Genomic DNA, 17,700 nt, shown 5'->3' with positions numbered 1-17,700 from the left:
CTGGTCATTTATCACGTTACTGTTTGTGGGAGCTTGCTGTGCGCAAATTGGCTGCCGCATTTCCTACATTACAACAGTGACCACACTTCAAAAAAAGTCCTTCATTGGCTGTGAAGCGCTTTGGGACGTCCTGAGGTGGGGAAAGGTGCTGGAGAGACGCCAGTTCTTAATTCTTTGAGCAAGAGTCACTGGATGGAAAGCAGTGCCTCATTTTTTGAGTCGGGGGCGGCGGGGAAGCTGGGATGAATTAAAGCCCAATTTCTGCATTCTTATGTCCCTTTAAAAGGAATGAATTGGAGCCTATTTATGAGACACTCTTATTCCTTTGGCTTGCAGCCAGATGGTGAGGCGGAAGAATTGGAAAAGCAACTGTGACCTGCCCTGTTTCCTGCCCTCTGCCCCCTGCCCCCTGCCCCTCCACCCCGGCGATGACACCAGCCCTCCATTGTGCGTGCGTTACTCCGGAGAGGAGCGGGCTTCCGCGGGGGGGGGGTGTTACCGACACACACACCCACGCGGGCTTCAGAGAGACGGGCCTTCTCCCCGGGGAGCAGCGTCTGCGCGGCGCGAGGAGTGGCCCGTCTCCGTGCGACTTGGGGCTTAACCGCGCTGTACAAAGGAAAAGAAAAATCCCGCATCTCTCCAGCCCCTTTCACCAACCTCTGGACGTCCCAAAGCGCTTCACAGCCAGTGAAGTACTTTTGAAGTGTGGTCACTGTTGTAATGTAGGAAACGCGGCAGCCAATTTGCGCACAGCAAGCTCCCACAAACAGCAATGTGATAATGACCGGGATCGTCTGTTTTAGTGATGTTGGTTGAGGGATAAATATTGGCCCCAGGACACCGGGGAGAACTCCCCCCTGCTCTTCTTCCAATAGTGGCCGTGGGATCTTTTACATCCACCTGAGAGGGCAGACGGGGCCTCGGTTTAACGTCTCACCTGAAAGACGGCACCTCCGACAGTGCGGCACTCCCTCAGTACTGCCCCTCCGACAGTGCGGCGCTCCCTCAGTACTGCCCCTCCGACAGTGCGGCGCTCCCTCAGTACCGCCCCTCCGACAGTGCGGCGCTCCCTCGGTACCCGCCCCTCCGACAGTGCGGCGCTCCCTCGGTACCGCCCCTCCGACAGTGCGGCGCTCCCTCGGTACCGCCCCTCCGACAGTGCGGCGCTCCCTCGGTACCGTCCCTCCGACAGCACGGCGCTCCCTCGGTACCGCCCCTCCGACAGCGCGGCGCTCCCTCGGTACCGCCCCTCCGACAGCGCGGCGCTCCCTCGGTACCGCCCCTCCGACAGCGCGGCGCTCCCTCGGTACCCGCCCCTCCGACAGCGCGGCGCTCCCTCGGTACCGCCCCCTCCGACAGCGCGGCGCTCCCTCGGTACCGACAGCGCGCCGCTCCCTCGCTACCGACAGCGCGCCGCTCCCTCGCTACCGACAGCGCGCCGCTCCCTCGCTACCGACAGCGCGCCGCTCCCCTCGCTACCGACAGCGCGCCGCTCCCTCGGTATCGCCCCTCCGACAGTGCGGCGCTCCCTCAGGAGAGAGCAAAAGCAGTGGGAAAAAGCGAGAAGGAGGGAGGTGGGCGAGCGGGAGGGACCCGAGAAAGAGAATGGAGGGAGAGGGAGGGAGAGAAAGAAGGAAGGGAGAAGGGGTGGTGAGTAAGAGCGAATCAGACAGAGGAAGGGAGGGAGAAGTGAAGGATAGAGAATGAGGGAGGGAGGAGATTCAGGAGGGAGGAGTGTAGAAGGGGAGGGCTTGAGGCCGGTCTGTGGGACTAGTTATGATTGCACCATTGGAGCTGTGTTGGGAGACACGGACTGTCGCTGGACGGGATACGGAATGTGGTTCATGGAGCTGTACGAGAAACTTTCTCCTGTAACGATTGTGATCCCGGTTCAGACCTGGTGAAACGCGCCTGGGACCTGTTGGGAACTGGGATCGCTGCTGTCTGTGGGTGGGTGCCCTGGCTGATTATTCCTATTTATAAACCCGCAGCAGACTGAAAATGTGCTGTGGCGCCCTGCCAACTGATGTCATGTTTGGGGAGCGAGCTGGCCTGACAGCTCGTGGTCTTTGGTGGGTGGGTGGGGGGGTCGAATCGGCTCGTCCTTTCCCGCGTGAGCAACTGGTGGAGCGGTTCTGTCAGTGTTGTGCAATTGGCTACCCCTGCAACCACCGCCCGAATTTAACTTTTAACTTCGTTGCAATGCGAGAGATTTGGGATACAGTCTCGAGATCAGAGAGAATCGGACGGGGAGATTGGCTGTCTCTCTCTCTTGCGCTCTCTCTCTCTCTCTTTCTCTCTCCCCTACAGGAAGGGGACGGGGAGGTAGGTGGGGTATTGACAGGGGTGGGGTGGGGGGCGCGATGAATCTGCGGTCTAGGATTATTTCAAGGGTTGTATTTCATTCGCTGGGGCTGTGGGCTTTTTAACCGGGTCAGAGGTCCCGCAGGCACTGCCCGCTCCCAGTCGGGCATCTCCGATTTCAGACAGGTTTCGGCGAGATCTTCGGCCGAGGGGGGCATCGCTGCTGCAACTGATTCTTCCCTCGCTTGACGGGTCCACACGCACAGGACAGTGGGAGCCCTGCCTGATTTACCTGAGCATTTGTATCTAACCCGTGCTGTACCTGCCCTGGGAGTGTTTGATGGGACAGTGTAGAGGGAGCTTTACTCTGTATCTAACCCCGTGCTGTACCTGCCCTGGGAGTGTTTGATGGGACAGTGTAGAGGGAGCTTTACTCTGTATCTAACCCGTGCTGTACCTGCCCTGGGAGTGTTTGATGAGGACAGTGTAGAGGGAGCTTTACTCTGTATCTAACCCGTGCTGTACCTGCCCTGGGAGTGTTTGATGGGACAGTGTAGAGGGAGCTTTACTCTGTATCTAAGCCGTGCTGTACCTGCCCTGGGAGTGTTTGATGGGACAGTGTAGAGGGAGCTTTACTCTGTATCTAAGCCGTGCTGTACCTGCCCTGGGAGTGTTTGATGGGGGACAGTGTAAGAGGGAGCTTTACTCTGTATCTAACCCGTGCTGTACCTGCCCTGGGAGTGTTTGATGGGGACAGTGTAGAGGGAGCTTTACTCTGTATCTAACCCGTGCTGTACCTGCCCTGTGGGTGTTTGATAGGGACAGTGTAGAGGGAGCTTTACTCTGCATCTAACCCATGCTGTACCTGTGATGGGACAGTGTTGAGGGAGCTTTACTCTGTATCTAACCCCGTGCTGTACCTGCCCTGGGAGTGTTTGATGGGGACAGTGTAGAGGGAGCTTTACTCTGCATCTAATCCGTGCTGTACCTGACCTGGGCGTGTGTGTTGGGACAGTGTAGAGGGAGCGTTACTGTGTATCTAACCCCGTGCTGCACCTGCCCTGGGAGTGTTCGATGGGGACAGTGTAGAGGGAGTTTTACTCTGTATCTAACCCGTGCTGTACCTGCCCTGTGGGTGTTTGATGGGGACAGTGTAGAGGGAGCTTTACTCTGTATCTAACCCGTACTGTACCTGCCCTGGGAGTGTTTGATGGGACAGTGCAGAGGGAGCTTTACTCTGTATCTAACCTGTGCTGTACCTGTCCTGGGAGTGTTTGATGGGACAGTGTAGAGGGAACTTTATATCTGACCCCTGCTGTACCTGCCCTGGGAGTGTTTGATGGACAGTGTAGAGGTAGCTTTACTCTGTATCTATCCCGTGCTGTACCTGCATTGGGAGTGTTTGATGGGACAGTGTAGAGGGAGCTTTACTCTTTATCTAACCCATGCTGTACCTGCCCTGGGAGTGTTTGATGGGACAGTGTAGAGGGAGCTTTACTCTGTATCTAACCCGTGCTGTACCTGCCCTGGGAGTGTTTGATGGGACAGTGTAGAGGGAGCTTTACTCTGTATCTAACCCGTGCTGTACCTGCCCTGGGAGTGTTTGATGGGACAGTGTAGAGGGAGCTTTACTCTGTATCTAACCCGTGCTGTACCTGCCCTGGGAGTGTTTGATGGGGACAGTGTAGAGGGAGCTTTACTCTGTATCTAACCCCCGTGCTGTACCTGCCCTGGGAGTGTTTGATGGGACAGTGTAGAGGGAGCTTTACTCTGTATCTAACCCGTGCTGTACCTGCCCTGGGGGTGTTTGACGGGACAGTGTAGAGGGAGCTTTACTCTGTATCTGACCCGTGCTGTACCTGCCCTGGGAGTGTTTAATGGGGACAGTGTAGAGGGAGCTTTACTCTGTATCTAACCCGTGCTGTACCTGCCCTGGGAGTGTTTGATGGGACAGTGTAGAGGGAGATTTACTCTGTATGTAACCCGTGCTGTACCTGCCCTGGGAGTGTTTGATGGGGACAGTGTAGAGGGAGCTTTACTCTGTATCTAACCCGTGCTGTACCTGCCCTGGGAGTGTTTGATGGGGACAGTGTAGAGGGAGCTTTACTCTGTATCTAACCCGTGCTGTACCTGCCCTGGGAGTGTTTGATGGGACAGTGTAGAGGGAGCTTTACTCTGTATCTAACCCGTGCTGTACCTGCCCTGGGAGTGTTTGATGGGGCAGTGCAGAGGGAGCTTTACTCTGTATCTAACCCCGTGCTGTACCTGCCCTGGGAGTGTTTGATGGGGACAGTGTAGAGGGAGCTTTACTCTGTATCTAACCCCGTGCTGTACCTGCCCTGGGAGTGTTTGATGGGGACAGTGTAGAGGGAGCTTTACTCTATCTAACCCGTGCTGCACCACCACTTGAAGAATCTTAATGATTTAATCAGATGTTGGCGGTCTGCTTCAGTCAGTGAAGGGTTAAGACATGAAGGACTGGTTGATTTGAATTAGATTCGGTGGGCGTTTATTTTGGATAGATTCCGAGCATGGCTGGGCATAACTTCTTTCCAAAAATAAGGTTAAGCCCCATCTGAAGGCAGCCAGATTGCCTTGACTAACCTCGAGCTCTCGAAGCTGCCACTTTCATTCCCCGATCTAGAGGGAACTGACACCGAGACCCCGGACCGTGTAACTCGCTCCAGCCTCTCCAGCCTGCCGCTCGGGTGAGTTCAGTCACTCCAGGAGGGGCTCCCCGTGAATTTATAATTTGTATTGGAAGTGGGGCTGGGCCCCCCCCCTGCTCTTTCCCCACAGCCCTGCACATTTTTCCCCGTCAAGTATTTCTCCAATTCCCCCTTTGAAAGTTACTATTGAATCTGCTCCCACCGCCCTTTCAGGCAGCGCGTTCCAGATCACAACAACTCGCTGCGTAAAAAACATTCTCCTCATCTCCCCTCTGGTTCTTTTACCGATTATCTTCAATCTGTGTCCTCTGGTTACCGACCCTCCTGACACTGGAAACAGTTTCTCCTCATTTACTCCATCAAAACCCTTCATGATTTTGAACACCTCGATTAAATCTCCCCTTAACCTTCTCTGCTCTAAGGAGAACAATCCCAGCTTCTCCAGTCTCTCCACATCACTGAAGTCCCTCATCCCCGGTACCATTCTGGTCAATCTCCCCTTAACCTTCTCTGCTCCAAGGAGAACAACCCCAGCTTCTCCAGTCTCTCCACATCACTGAAGTCCCTCATCCCTGGTACCATTCTGGTCAATCTCCCCTTAACCTTCTCTGCTCTAAGGAGAACAATTCCAGCTTCTCCAGTCTCTCCACATCACTGAAGTCCCTCATCCCTGGTACCATTCTGGTCAATCTCCCCTTAACCTTCTCTGCTCTAAGGAGAACAACCCCAGCTTCTCCAGTCTCTCCACATCACTGAAGTCCCTCATCCCTGGTGCCATTCTGGTCAATCTCCCCTTAACCTTCTCTGCTCTAAGGGTCTTTCACTTGGTTAAAGGTGCTGGATAAATGCCGGTTGTGGTCATAGTGCGGGAATGAGACAGCGTGTGAAGGCTGGTTTCAGTGATGTTGGACTCGGAGGCAATGCCCCCCATGGCCAAATAGCCAACACCTCGGCTCGGGTAGGAAATGTCGAGACACTGAGCAGGTATTGGAGCGCGCGCTCAGAGCCGCTAGAACTGCAGCCCAGCCAATAACGGGCAAAAGATTTCACCCTCGGTTGCGAGTGTGCAACCATTTCACGATTTTGAGCCCATATTCGGGAGCAGGAGCCCTGGCTTTTATTCCCACCGCCACGCCCCCCCCCCCCCCCCCCCCCACCGCAGCACTGCCCTCCAATCTTCCCTCCCCGACCACCAGCTCGGGCAAGGTCTGTTCTCTCAGGACAGGATCCACCCTGCCTGCTCCTGGATTGTGGGGCTCAGTACCATTTTCGGCCAGTGCCTTCACCCACGGAGTCAGCAGCAGGCAAATTAAACACCAAATGAGAGAAGGGAGTGAGTATGTCGAGAGTCCCAGCTCCCGGAGTCTGGGAGAGTGAAACGCAAACTCTCTCTAACTCTGAGCTCGGAGATGGGATAACAGTGGGTCATGATTGCCCTGTGTGTATTCTGTCTCACGTTATTTACTGGGGTACAGTACTGGTGGGTACAGGTCTGTCACTGTATAACACTGGGGTACAGTACTGGTGGGTACAGGTCTGTCACTGTATAACACTGGGGTACAGTACTGGTGGGTACAGGTCTGTCACTGTATAACACTGGGGTACAGTACTGGTGGGTACAGGTCTGTCACTGTATAACACTGGGGTACAGTACTGGTGGGTACAGGTCTGTCACTGTATAACACTGGGGTACAGTACTGGTGGGGACAGGTCTGTCGCTGTATAACACTGGGGTACAGTACTGGTGGGTACAGGTCTGTCACTGTATAACACTGGGGTACAGTACTGGTGGGTACAGGTCTGTCACTGTATAACACTGGGGTACAGTACTGGTGGGTACAGGTCTGTCACTGTATAACACTGGGGTACAGTACTGGTGGGTACAGGTCTGTCACTGTATAACACGGGTACAGTACTGGTGGGTACAGGTCTGTCACTGTATAACGGGTACAGTACTGGTGGGTACAGGCCTGTCACTGTATAACACGGGTACAGTACTGGTGGGTACAGGTCTGTCTCTGTATAACACTGGGGTACAGTACTGGTGGGTACAGGTCTGTCACTGTATAACACGGGTACAGTACTGGTGGGTACAGGCCTGTCACTGTATAACACTGGGGTACAGTACTGGTGGGTACAGGTCTGTCACTGTATAACACTGGGGTACAGTACTGGTGGGTACAGGCCTGTCACTGTATAACACTGGGGTACAGTACTGGTGGGTACAGGTCTGTCACTGTATAACGGGTACAGTACTGGTGGGTACAGGTCTGTCTCTGTATAACACTGGGGTACAGTACTGGTGGGTACAGGTCTGTCACTGTATAACACTGGGGTACAGTACTGGTGGGTACAGGTCTGTCACTGTATAACACTGGGGTACAGTACTGGTGGGTACAGGTCTGTCACTGTATAACACTGGGGTACAGTACTGGTGGGTACAGGTCTGTCACTGTAACACTGGGGTACAGTACTGGTGGGTACAGGTCTGTCACTGTATAACACTGGGGTACAGTACTGGTGGGTACAGGTCTGTCACTGTATAACACTGGGGTACAGTACTGGTGGGTACAGGTCTGTCACTGTATAATACTGGGGTACAGTACTGGTGGGTACAGGTCTGTCACTATAACACTGGGGTACAGTACTGGTGGGTACAGGTCTGTCACTGTATAACACTGGGGTACAGTACTGGTGGGTACAGGTCTGTCACTGTATAACACGGGTACAGTACTGGTGGGGACAGGTCTGTCACTGTATAACACGGGTACAGTACTGGTGGGGACAGGTCTGTCACTGTATAACACGGGTACAGTACTGGTGGGTACAGGTCTGTCACTGTATAACACTGGGGTACAGTACTGGTGGGTACAGGTCTGTCGCTGTATAACACTGGGGTACAGTACTGGTGGGTACAGGTCTGTCACTGTATAACGGGTACAGTACTGGTGGGTACAGGTCTGTCACTGTATAACACTGGGGTACAGTACTGGTGGGGACAGGTCTGTCACTAACACTGGGGTACAGTACTGGTGGGTACAGGTCTGTCAGTGTATAACACTGGGGTACAGTACTGGTGGGTACAGGTCTGTCACTGTATAACACTGGGGTACAGTACTGGTGGGTACAGGTCTGTCACTAACACTGGGGTACAGTACTGGTGGGTACAGGTCTGTCACTGTATAACACTGGGGTACAGTACTGGTGGGTACAGGTCTGTCACTAACACTGGGGTACAGTACTGGTGGGTACAGGTCTGTCACTGTATAACACTGGGGTACAGTACTGGTGGGTACAGGTCTGTCACGAACACTGGGGTACAGTACTGGTGGGTACAGGTCTGTCACTGTATAACACTGGGGTACAGTACTGGTGGGTACAGGTCTGTCACTGTATAACACGGGTACAGTACTGGTGGGTACAGGTCTGTCACTGTATAACACTGGGGTACAGTACTGGTGGGTACAGGTCTGTCACTGTATAACACTGGGGTACAGTACTGGTGGGTACAGGTCTGTCACTGTATAACACTGGGGTACAGTACTGGTGGGGACAGGTCTGTCGCTGTACAACACTGGGGTACAGTACTGGTGGGTACAGGTCTGTCACTGTATAACACTGGGGTACAGTACTGGTGGGTACAGGTCTGTCACTGTATAACACTGGGGTACAGTACTGGTGGGTACAGGTCTGTCACTGTATAACACTGGGGTACAGTACTGGTGGGTACAGGTCTGTCACTGTATAACACGGGTACAGTACTGGTGGGTACAGGTCTGTCACTGTATAACACGGGTACAGTACTGGTGGGTACAGGCCTGTCACTGTATAACACGGGTACAGTACTGGTGGGTACAGGTCTGTCACTGTATAACACTGGGGTACAGTACTGGTGGGTACAGGCCTGTCACTGTATAACACTGGGGTACAGTACTGGTGGGTACAGGTCTGTCACTGTATAACGGGTACAGTACTGGTGGGTACAGGTCTGTCTCTGTATAACACTGGGGTACAGTACTGGTGGGTACAGGTCTGTCACTGTATAACACTGGGGTACAGTACTGGTGGGTACAGGTCTGTCACTGTATAACACTGGGGTACAGTACTGGTGGGTACAGGTCTGTCACTGTATAACACTGGGGTACAGTACTGGTGGGTACAGGTCTGTCACTGTATAACACTGGGGTACAGTACTGGTGGGTACAGGTCTGTCACTGTATAATACTGGGGTACAGTACTGGTGGGTACAGGTCTGTCACGAAAACACTGGGGTACAGTACTGGTGGGTACAGGTCTGTCACTGTATAACACTGGGGTACAGTACTGGTGGGTACAGGTCTGTCACTGTATAACACGGGTACAGTACTGGTGGGGACAGGTCTGTCACTGTATAACACGGGTACAGTACTGGTGGGTACAGGTCTGTCACTGTATAACACTGGGGTACAGTACTGGTGGGTACAGGTCTGTCGCTGTATAACACTGGGGTACAGTACTGGTGGGTACAGGTCTGTCACTGTATAACGGGTACAGTACTGGTGGGTACAGGTCTGTCACTGTATAACACTGGGGTACAGTACTGGTGGGGACAGGTCTGTCACTAACACTGGGGTACAGTACTGGTGGGTACAGGTCTGTCAGTGTATAACACTGGGGTACAGTACTGGTGGGTACAGGTCTGTCACTGTATAACACTGGGGTACAGTACTGGTGTGTACAGGTCTGTCACTGTATAACACTGGGGTACAGTACTGGTGGGTACAGGTCTGTCACTATAACACTGGGGTACAGTACTGGTGGGTACAGGTCTGTCACTGTATAACACTGGGGTACAGTACTGGTGGGTACAGGTCTGTCACTGTATAACACTGGGGTACAGTACTGGTGGGGACAGGTCTGTCACTGTATAACACGGGTACAGTACTGGTGGGTACAGGTCTGTCACTGTATAACACTGGGGTACAGTACTGGTGGGTACAGGTCTGTCGCTGTATAACACTGGGGTACAGTACTGGTGGGTACAGGTCTGTCACTGTATAACGGGTACAGTACTGGTGGGTACAGGTCTGTCACTGTATAACACTGGGGTACAGTACTGGTGGGGACAGGTCTGTCACTAACACTGGGGTACAGTACTGGTGGGTACAGGTCTGTCAGTGTATAACACTGGGGTACAGTACTGGTGGGTACAGGTCTGTCACTGTATAACACTGGGGTACAGTACTGGTGGGGACAGGTCTGTCACTAACACTGGGGTACAGTACTGGTGGGTACAGGTCTGTCAGTGTATAACACTGGGGTACAGTACTGGTGGGTACAGGTCTGTCACTGTATAACACTGGGGTACAGTACTGGTGGGTACAGGTCTGTCACTGTATAACACTGGGGTACAGTACTGGTGGGTACAGGTCTGTCACTATAACACTGGGGTACAGTACTGGTGGGTACAGGTCTGTCACTATAACACTGGGGTACAGTACTGGTGGGTACAGGTCTGTCACTGTATAACACGGGTACAGTACTGGTGGGTACAGGTCTGTCACTGTATAACACTGGGGTACAGTACTGGTGGGGACAGGTCTGTCACTGTATAACACGGGTACAGTACTGGTGGGTACAGGTCTGTCACTGTATAACACTGGGGTACAGTACTGGTGGGTACAGGTCTGTCGCTGTATAACACTGGGGTACAGTACTGGTGGGTACAGGTCTGTCACTGTATAACGGGTACAGTACTGGTGGGTACAGGTCTGTCACTGTATAACACTGGGGTACAGTACTGGTGGGGACAGGTCTGTCACTAACACTGGGGTACAGTACTGGTGGGTACAGGTCTGTCAGTGTATAACACTGGGGTACAGTACTGGTGGGTACAGGTCTGTCACTGTATAACACTGGGGTACAGTACTGGTGGGTACAGGTCTGTCACTAACACTGGGGTACAGTACTGGTGGGTACAGGTCTGTCACTGTATAACACTGGGGTACAGTACTGGTGGGTACAGGTCTGTCACTGTATAACACGGGTACAGTACTGGTGGGTACAGGTCTGTCACTGTATAACACTGGGGTACAGTACTGGTGGGTACAGGTCTGTCACTGTATAACACGGGTACAGTACTGCTGGGTACAGGTCTGTCACTGTATAACACGGGTACAGTACTGGTGGGTACAGGTCTGTCACTGTATAACACTGGGGTACAGTACTGGTGGGTACAGGTCTGTCACTGTATAACACTGGGGTACAGTACTGGTGGGTACAGGTCTGTCACTGTATAACACTGGGGTACAGTACTGGTGGGCACAGGTCTGTCACTGTATAACACTGGGGTACAGTACTGGTGGGTACAGGTCTGTCCCTGTATAACACTGGGGTGCAGTTCTGGTGGGTACAGGTCTGTCACTGTATAACACTGGGGTACAGTACTGGTGGGTACAGGTCTGTCACTGTATAACACTGGGGTACAGTACTGGTGGGTACAGGTCTGTCACTGTATAACACTGGGGTACAGTACTGGTGGGTACAGGTCTGTCACTGTATAACACTGGGGTACAGTACTGGTGGGTACAGGTCTGTCACTGTATAACACTGGGGTACAGTACTGGTGGGCACAGGTCTGTCACTGTATAACACTGGGGTACAGTACTGGTGGGTACAGGTCTGTCCGTGTATAACACTGGGGTGCAGTTCTGGTGGGTACAGGTCTGTCACTGTATAACACTGGGGTACAGTACTGGTGGGTACAGGTCTGTCACTGTATAACACTGGGGTACAGTACTGGTGGGTACAGGTCTGTCACTGTATAACACTGGGGTACAGTACTGGTGGGTACAGGTCTGTCACTGTATAACACTGGGGTACAGTACTGGTGGGTACAGGTCTGTCACTGTATAACACTGGGGTACAGTACTGGTGGGTACAGGTCTGTCACTGTATAACACGGGTACAGTACTGGTGGGTACAGGTCTGTCACTGTATAACACTGGGGTACAGTACTGGTGGGTACAGGTCTGTCACTGTATAACACTGGGGTACAGTACTGGTGGGTACAGGTCTGTCACTGTATAACACTGGGGTACAGTACTGGTGGGTACAGGTCTGTCACTGTATAACACTGGGGTACAGTACTGGTGGGTACAGGTCTGTCACTGTATAACACTGGGGTACAGTGCTGGTAGGTACAGGTCTGTCACTGTATAACACTGGGGTACAGTACTGGTGGGTACAGGTCTGTCACTGTATAACACTGGGGTACAGTACTGGTGGGTACAGGTCTGTCGCTGTATAACACTGGGGTACAGTACTGGTGGGTACAGGTCTGTCACTGTATAACACTGGGGTACAGTACTGGTGGGTACAGGTCTGTCACAGTATAACACTGGGGTACAGTACTGGTGGGTACAGGTCTGTCACTGTATAACACTGGGGTACAGTACTGGTGGGTACAGGTCTGTCTCTGTATAACACTGGGGTACAGTACTGGTGGGTACAGGTCTGTCACTGTATAACGGGTACAGTACTGGTGGGTACAGGTCTGTCACTGTATAATGGGTACAGTACTGGTGGGTACAGGTCTGTCACGAACACGGGTACAGTACTGGTGGGTACAGGTCTGTCACTGTATAACACTGTGGTACAGTACTGGTGGGTACAGGTCTGTCACTGTATAACACTGGGGTACAGTACTGGTGGGTACAGGTGTGTCACTATAACACTGGGGTACAGTACTGGTGGGTACAGGTCTGTCACAGTATAACACTGGGGTACAGTACTGGTGGGTACAGGTCTGTCACTGTATAACACTGGGGTACAGTACTGGTGGGTACAGGTCTGTCACTGTATAATACTGGGGTACAGTACTGGTGGGTACAGGTCTGTCACTATAACACTGGGGTACAGTACTGGTGGGTACAGGTCTGTCACTGTATAACACTGGGGTACAGTACTGGTGGGTACAGGTCTGTCACTGTATAACACGGGTACAGTACTGGTGGGGACAGGTCTGTCACTGTATAACACGGGTACAGTACTGGTGGGTACAGGTCTGTCACTGTATAACACGGGTACAGTACTGGTGGGGACAGGTCTGTCGCTGTATAACACTGGGGTACAGTACTGGTGGGTACAGGTCTGTCACTGTATAACGGGTACAGTACTGGTGGGTACAGGTCTGTCACTGTATAACACTGGGGTACAGTACTGGTGGGGACAGGTCTGTCACTAACACTGGGGTACAGTACTGGTGGGTACAGGTCTGTCAGTGTATAACACTGGGGTACAGTACTGGTGGGTACAGGTCTGTCACTGTATAACACTGGGGTACAGTACTGGTGGGTACAGGTCTGTCACTGTATAATACTGGGGTACAGTACTGGTGGGTACAGGTCTGTCACGAAAACACTGGGGTACAGTACTGGTGGGTACAGGTCTGTCACTGTATAACACTGGGGTACAGTACTGGTGGGTACAGGTCTGTCACTGTATAACACGGGTACAGTACTGGTGGGGACAGGTCTGTCACTGTATAACGGGTACAGTACTGGTGGGTACAGGTCTGTCGCTGTATAACACGGGTACAGTACTGGTGGGTACAGGTCTGTCACTGTATAACGGGTACAGTACTGGTGGGTACAGGTCTGTCACTGTATAACACTGGGGTACAGTACTGGTGGGGACAGGTCTGTCACTAACACTGGGGTACAGTACTGGTGGGTACAGGTCTGTCAGTGTATAACACTGGGGTACAGTACTGGTGGGTACAGGTCTGTCACTGTATAACACTGGGGTACAGTACTGGTGGGTACAGGTCTGTCACTGTATAACACTGGGGTACAGTACTGGTGGGTACAGGTCTGTCACTATAACACTGGGGTACAGTACTGGTGGGTACAGGTCTGTCACTGTATAACACTGGGGTACAGTACTGGTGGGTACAGGTCTGTCACTGTATAACACTGGGGTACAGTACTGGTGGGGACAGGTCTGTCACTGTATAACACGGGTACAGTACTGGTGGGTACAGGTCTGTCACTGTATAACACTGGGGTACAGTACTGGTGGGTACAGGTCTGTCGCTGTATAACACTGGGGTACAGTACTGGTGGGTACAGGTCTGTCACTGTATAACACTGGGGTACAGTACTGGTGGGTACAGGTCTGTCACTGTATAACACTGGGGTACAGTACTGGTGGGTACAGGTCTGTCACTATAACACTGGGGTACAGTACTGGTGGGTACAGGTCTGTCACTGTATAACACGGGTACAGTACTGGTGGGTACAGGTCTGTCACTGTATAACACTGGGGTACAGTACTGGTGGGGACAGGTCTGTCACTGTATAACACGGGTACAGTACTGGTGGGTACAGGTCTGTCACTGTATAACACTGGGGTACAGTACTGGTGGGTACAGGTCTGTCGCTGTATAACACTGGGGTACAGTACTGGTGGGTACAGGTCTGTCACTGTATAACGGGTACAGTACTGGTGGGTACAGGTCTGTCACTGTATAACACTGGGGTACAGTACTGGTGGGGACAGGTCTGTCACTAACACTGGGGTACAGTACTGGTGGGTACAGGTCTGTCAGTGTATAACACTGGGGTACAGTACTGGTGGGTACAGGTCTGTCACTGTATAACACTGGGGTACAGTACTGGTGGGTACAGGTCTGTCACTAACACTGGGGTACAGTACTGGTGGGTACAGGTCTGTCACTGTATAACACTGGGGTACAGTACTGGTGGGTACAGGTCTGTCACTGTATAACACGGGTACAGTACTGGTGGGTACAGGTCTGTCACTGTATAACACTGGGGTACAGTACTGGTGGGTACAGGTCTGTCACTGTATAACACGGGTACAGTACTGCTGGGTACAGGTCTGTCACTGTATAACACGGGTACAGTACTGGTGGGTACAGGTCTGTCACTGTATAACACGGGTACAGTACTGGTGGGTACAGGTCTGTCACTGTATAACACTGGGGTACAGTACTGGTGGGTACAGGTCTGTCACTGTATAACACTGGGGTACAGTACTGGTGGGCACAGGTCTGTCACTGTATAACACTGGGGTACAGTACTGGTGGGTACAGGTCTGTCCCTGTATAACACTGGGGTGCAGTTCTGGTGGGTACAGGTCTGTCACTGTATAACACTGGGGTACAGTACTGGTGGGTACAGGTCTGTCACTGTATAACACTGGGGTACAGTACTGGTGGGTACAGGTCTGTCACTGTATAACACTGGGGTACAGTACTGGTGGGTACAGGTCTGTCACTGTATAACACTGGGGTACAGTACTGGTGGGTACAGGTCTGTCACTGTATAACACTGGGGTACAGTACTGGTGGGCACAGGTCTGTCACTGTATAACACTGGGGTACAGTACTGGTGGGTACAGGTCTGTCCCTGTATAACACTGGGGTGCAGTTCTGGTGGGTACAGGTCTGTCACTGTATAACACTGGGGTACAGTACTGGTGGGTACAGGTCTGTCACTGTATAACACTGGGGTACAGTACTGGTGGGTACAGGTCTGTCACTGTATAACACTGGGGTACAGTACTGGTGGGTACAGGTCTGTCACTGTATAACACTGGGGTACAGTACTGGTGGGTACAGGTCTGTCACTGTATAACACTGGGGTACAGTACTGGTGGGTACAGGTCTGTCACTGTATAACACTGGGGTACAGTACTGGTGGGTACAGGTCTGTCACTGTATAACACTGGGGTACAGTACTGGTGGGTACAGGTCTGTCACTGTATAACACTGGGGTACAGTACTGGTGGGTACAGGTCTGTCACTGTATAACACTGGGGTACAGTGCTGGTAGGTACAGGTCTGTCACTGTATAACACTGGGGTACAGTACTGGTGGGTACAGGTCTGTCACTGTATAACACTGGGGTACAGTACTGGTGGGTACAGGTCTGTCGCTGTATAACACTGGGGTACAGTACTGGTGGGTACAGGTCTGTCACTGTATAACACTGGGGTACAGTACTGGTGGGTACAGGTCTGTCACAGTATAACACTGGGGTACAGTACTGGTGGGTACAGGTCTGTCACTGTATAACACTGGGGTACAGTACTGGTGGGTACAGGTCTGTCTCTGTATAACACTGGGGTACAGTACTGGTGGGTACAGGTCTGTCACTGTATAACGGGTACAGTACTGGTGGGTACAGGTCTGTCACTGTATAATGGGTACAGTACTGGTGGGTACAGGTCTGTCACGAACACGGGTACAGTACTGGTGGGTACAGGTCTGTCACTGTATAACACTGTGGTACAGTACTGGTGGGTACAGGTCTGTCACTGTATAACACTGGGGTACAGTACTGGTGGGTACAGGTGTGTCACTATAACACTGGGGTACAGTACTGGTGGGTACAGGTCTGTCACAGTATAACACTGGGGTACAGTACTGGTGGGTACAGGTCTGTCACTGTATAACACTGGGGTACAGTACTGGTGGGTACAGGTCTGTCACTGTATAATACTGGGGTACAGTACTGGTGGGTACAGGTCTGTCACTATAACACTGGGGTACAGTACTGGTGGGTACAGGTCTGTCACTGTATAACACTGGGGTACAGTACTGGTGGGTACAGGTCTGTCACTGTATAACGGGTACAGTACTGGTGGGTACAGGTCTGTCACTGTATAACACTGGGGTACAGTACTGGTGGGGACAGGTCTGTCACTAACACTGGGGTACAGTACTGGTGGGTACAGGTCTGTCAGTGTATAACACTGGGGTACAGTACTGGTGGGTACAGGTCTGTCACTGTATAACACGGGTACAGTACTGGTGGGGACAGGTCTGTCACTGTATAACACTGGGGTACAGTACTGGTGGGTACAGGTCTGTCAGTGTATAACACTGGGGTACAGTACTGGTGGGTACAGGTCTGTCACTGTATAACACTGGGGTACAGTACTGGTGGGTACAGGTCTGTCACTGTATAACACTGGGGTACAGTACTGGTGGGTACAGGTCTGTCACTGTATAACACGGGTACAGTACTGGTGGGTACAGGTCTGTCACTGTATAACACTGGGGTACAGTACTGGTGGGTACAGGTCTGTCACTGTATAACACTGGGGTACAGTACTGGTGGGGACAGGTCTGTCACTGTATAACACGGGTACAGTACTGGTGGGTACAGGTCTGTCACTGTATAACACTGGGGTACAGTACTGGTGGGTACAGGTCTGTCGCTGTATAACACTGGGGTACAGTACTGGTGGGTACAGGTCTGTCACTGTATAACGGGTACAGTACTGGTGGGTACAGGTCTGTCACTGTATAACACTGGGGTACAGTACTGGTGGGGACAGGTCTGTCACTAACACTGGGGTACAGTACTGGTGGGTACAGGTCTGTCAGTGTATAACACTGGGGTACAGTACTGGTGGGTACAGGTCTGTCACTGTATAACACTGGGGTACAGTACTGGTGGGTACAGGTCTGTCACTAACACTGGGGTACAGTACTGGTGGGTACAGGTCTGTCACTGTATAACACTGGGGTACAGTACTGGTGGGTACAGGTCTGTCACTGTATAACACGGGTACAGTACTGGTGGGTACAGGTCTGTCACTGTATAACACTGGGGTACAGTACTGGTGGGTACAGGTCTGTCACTGTATAACACGGGTACAGTACTGCTGGGTACAGGTCTGTCACTGTATAACACGGGTACAGTACTGGTGG

General features: G+C 52.4%; 1 protein-coding gene across 5 annotated transcripts in view; it reads left to right on the top strand.

The window, feature by feature from the left end:
- slc38a5b (solute carrier family 38 member 5b) overlaps positions 1-17,700 on the top strand; it is a 106,358-nt gene that overhangs the window by 5,999 nt on the left and 82,659 nt on the right. Inside the window, exon 1 of one of the 5 annotated variants that reach the window (XM_085978872.1) lies at positions 1,753-1,855. The exons of 1 other annotated variant lie outside the window; for it this stretch is intronic. The gene's annotated coding sequence lies outside the window, so the exon portion shown is untranslated. Of the gene's footprint in view, positions 1-1,752; positions 1,954-2,102; positions 2,329-4,455; positions 5,016-17,700 lie in introns of those variants that run through there. 3 more of the 5 variants (XM_085978870.1, XM_085978871.1, XM_085978873.1) reach the window with 3 other exon arrangements.

The sequence above is a fragment of the Somniosus microcephalus genome, unplaced genomic scaffold (assembly GCF_052327205.1).
Source record: "Somniosus microcephalus isolate GS21.2 unplaced genomic scaffold, FLI_Smic_1.0 unresolved_chr7, whole genome shotgun sequence".
NCBI lineage: Eukaryota > Metazoa > Chordata > Chondrichthyes > Squaliformes > Somniosidae > Somniosus > Somniosus microcephalus.
Note: the sequence above shows the minus strand (reverse complement) of the source record. Positions and strands in the feature narration are given on the sequence as shown.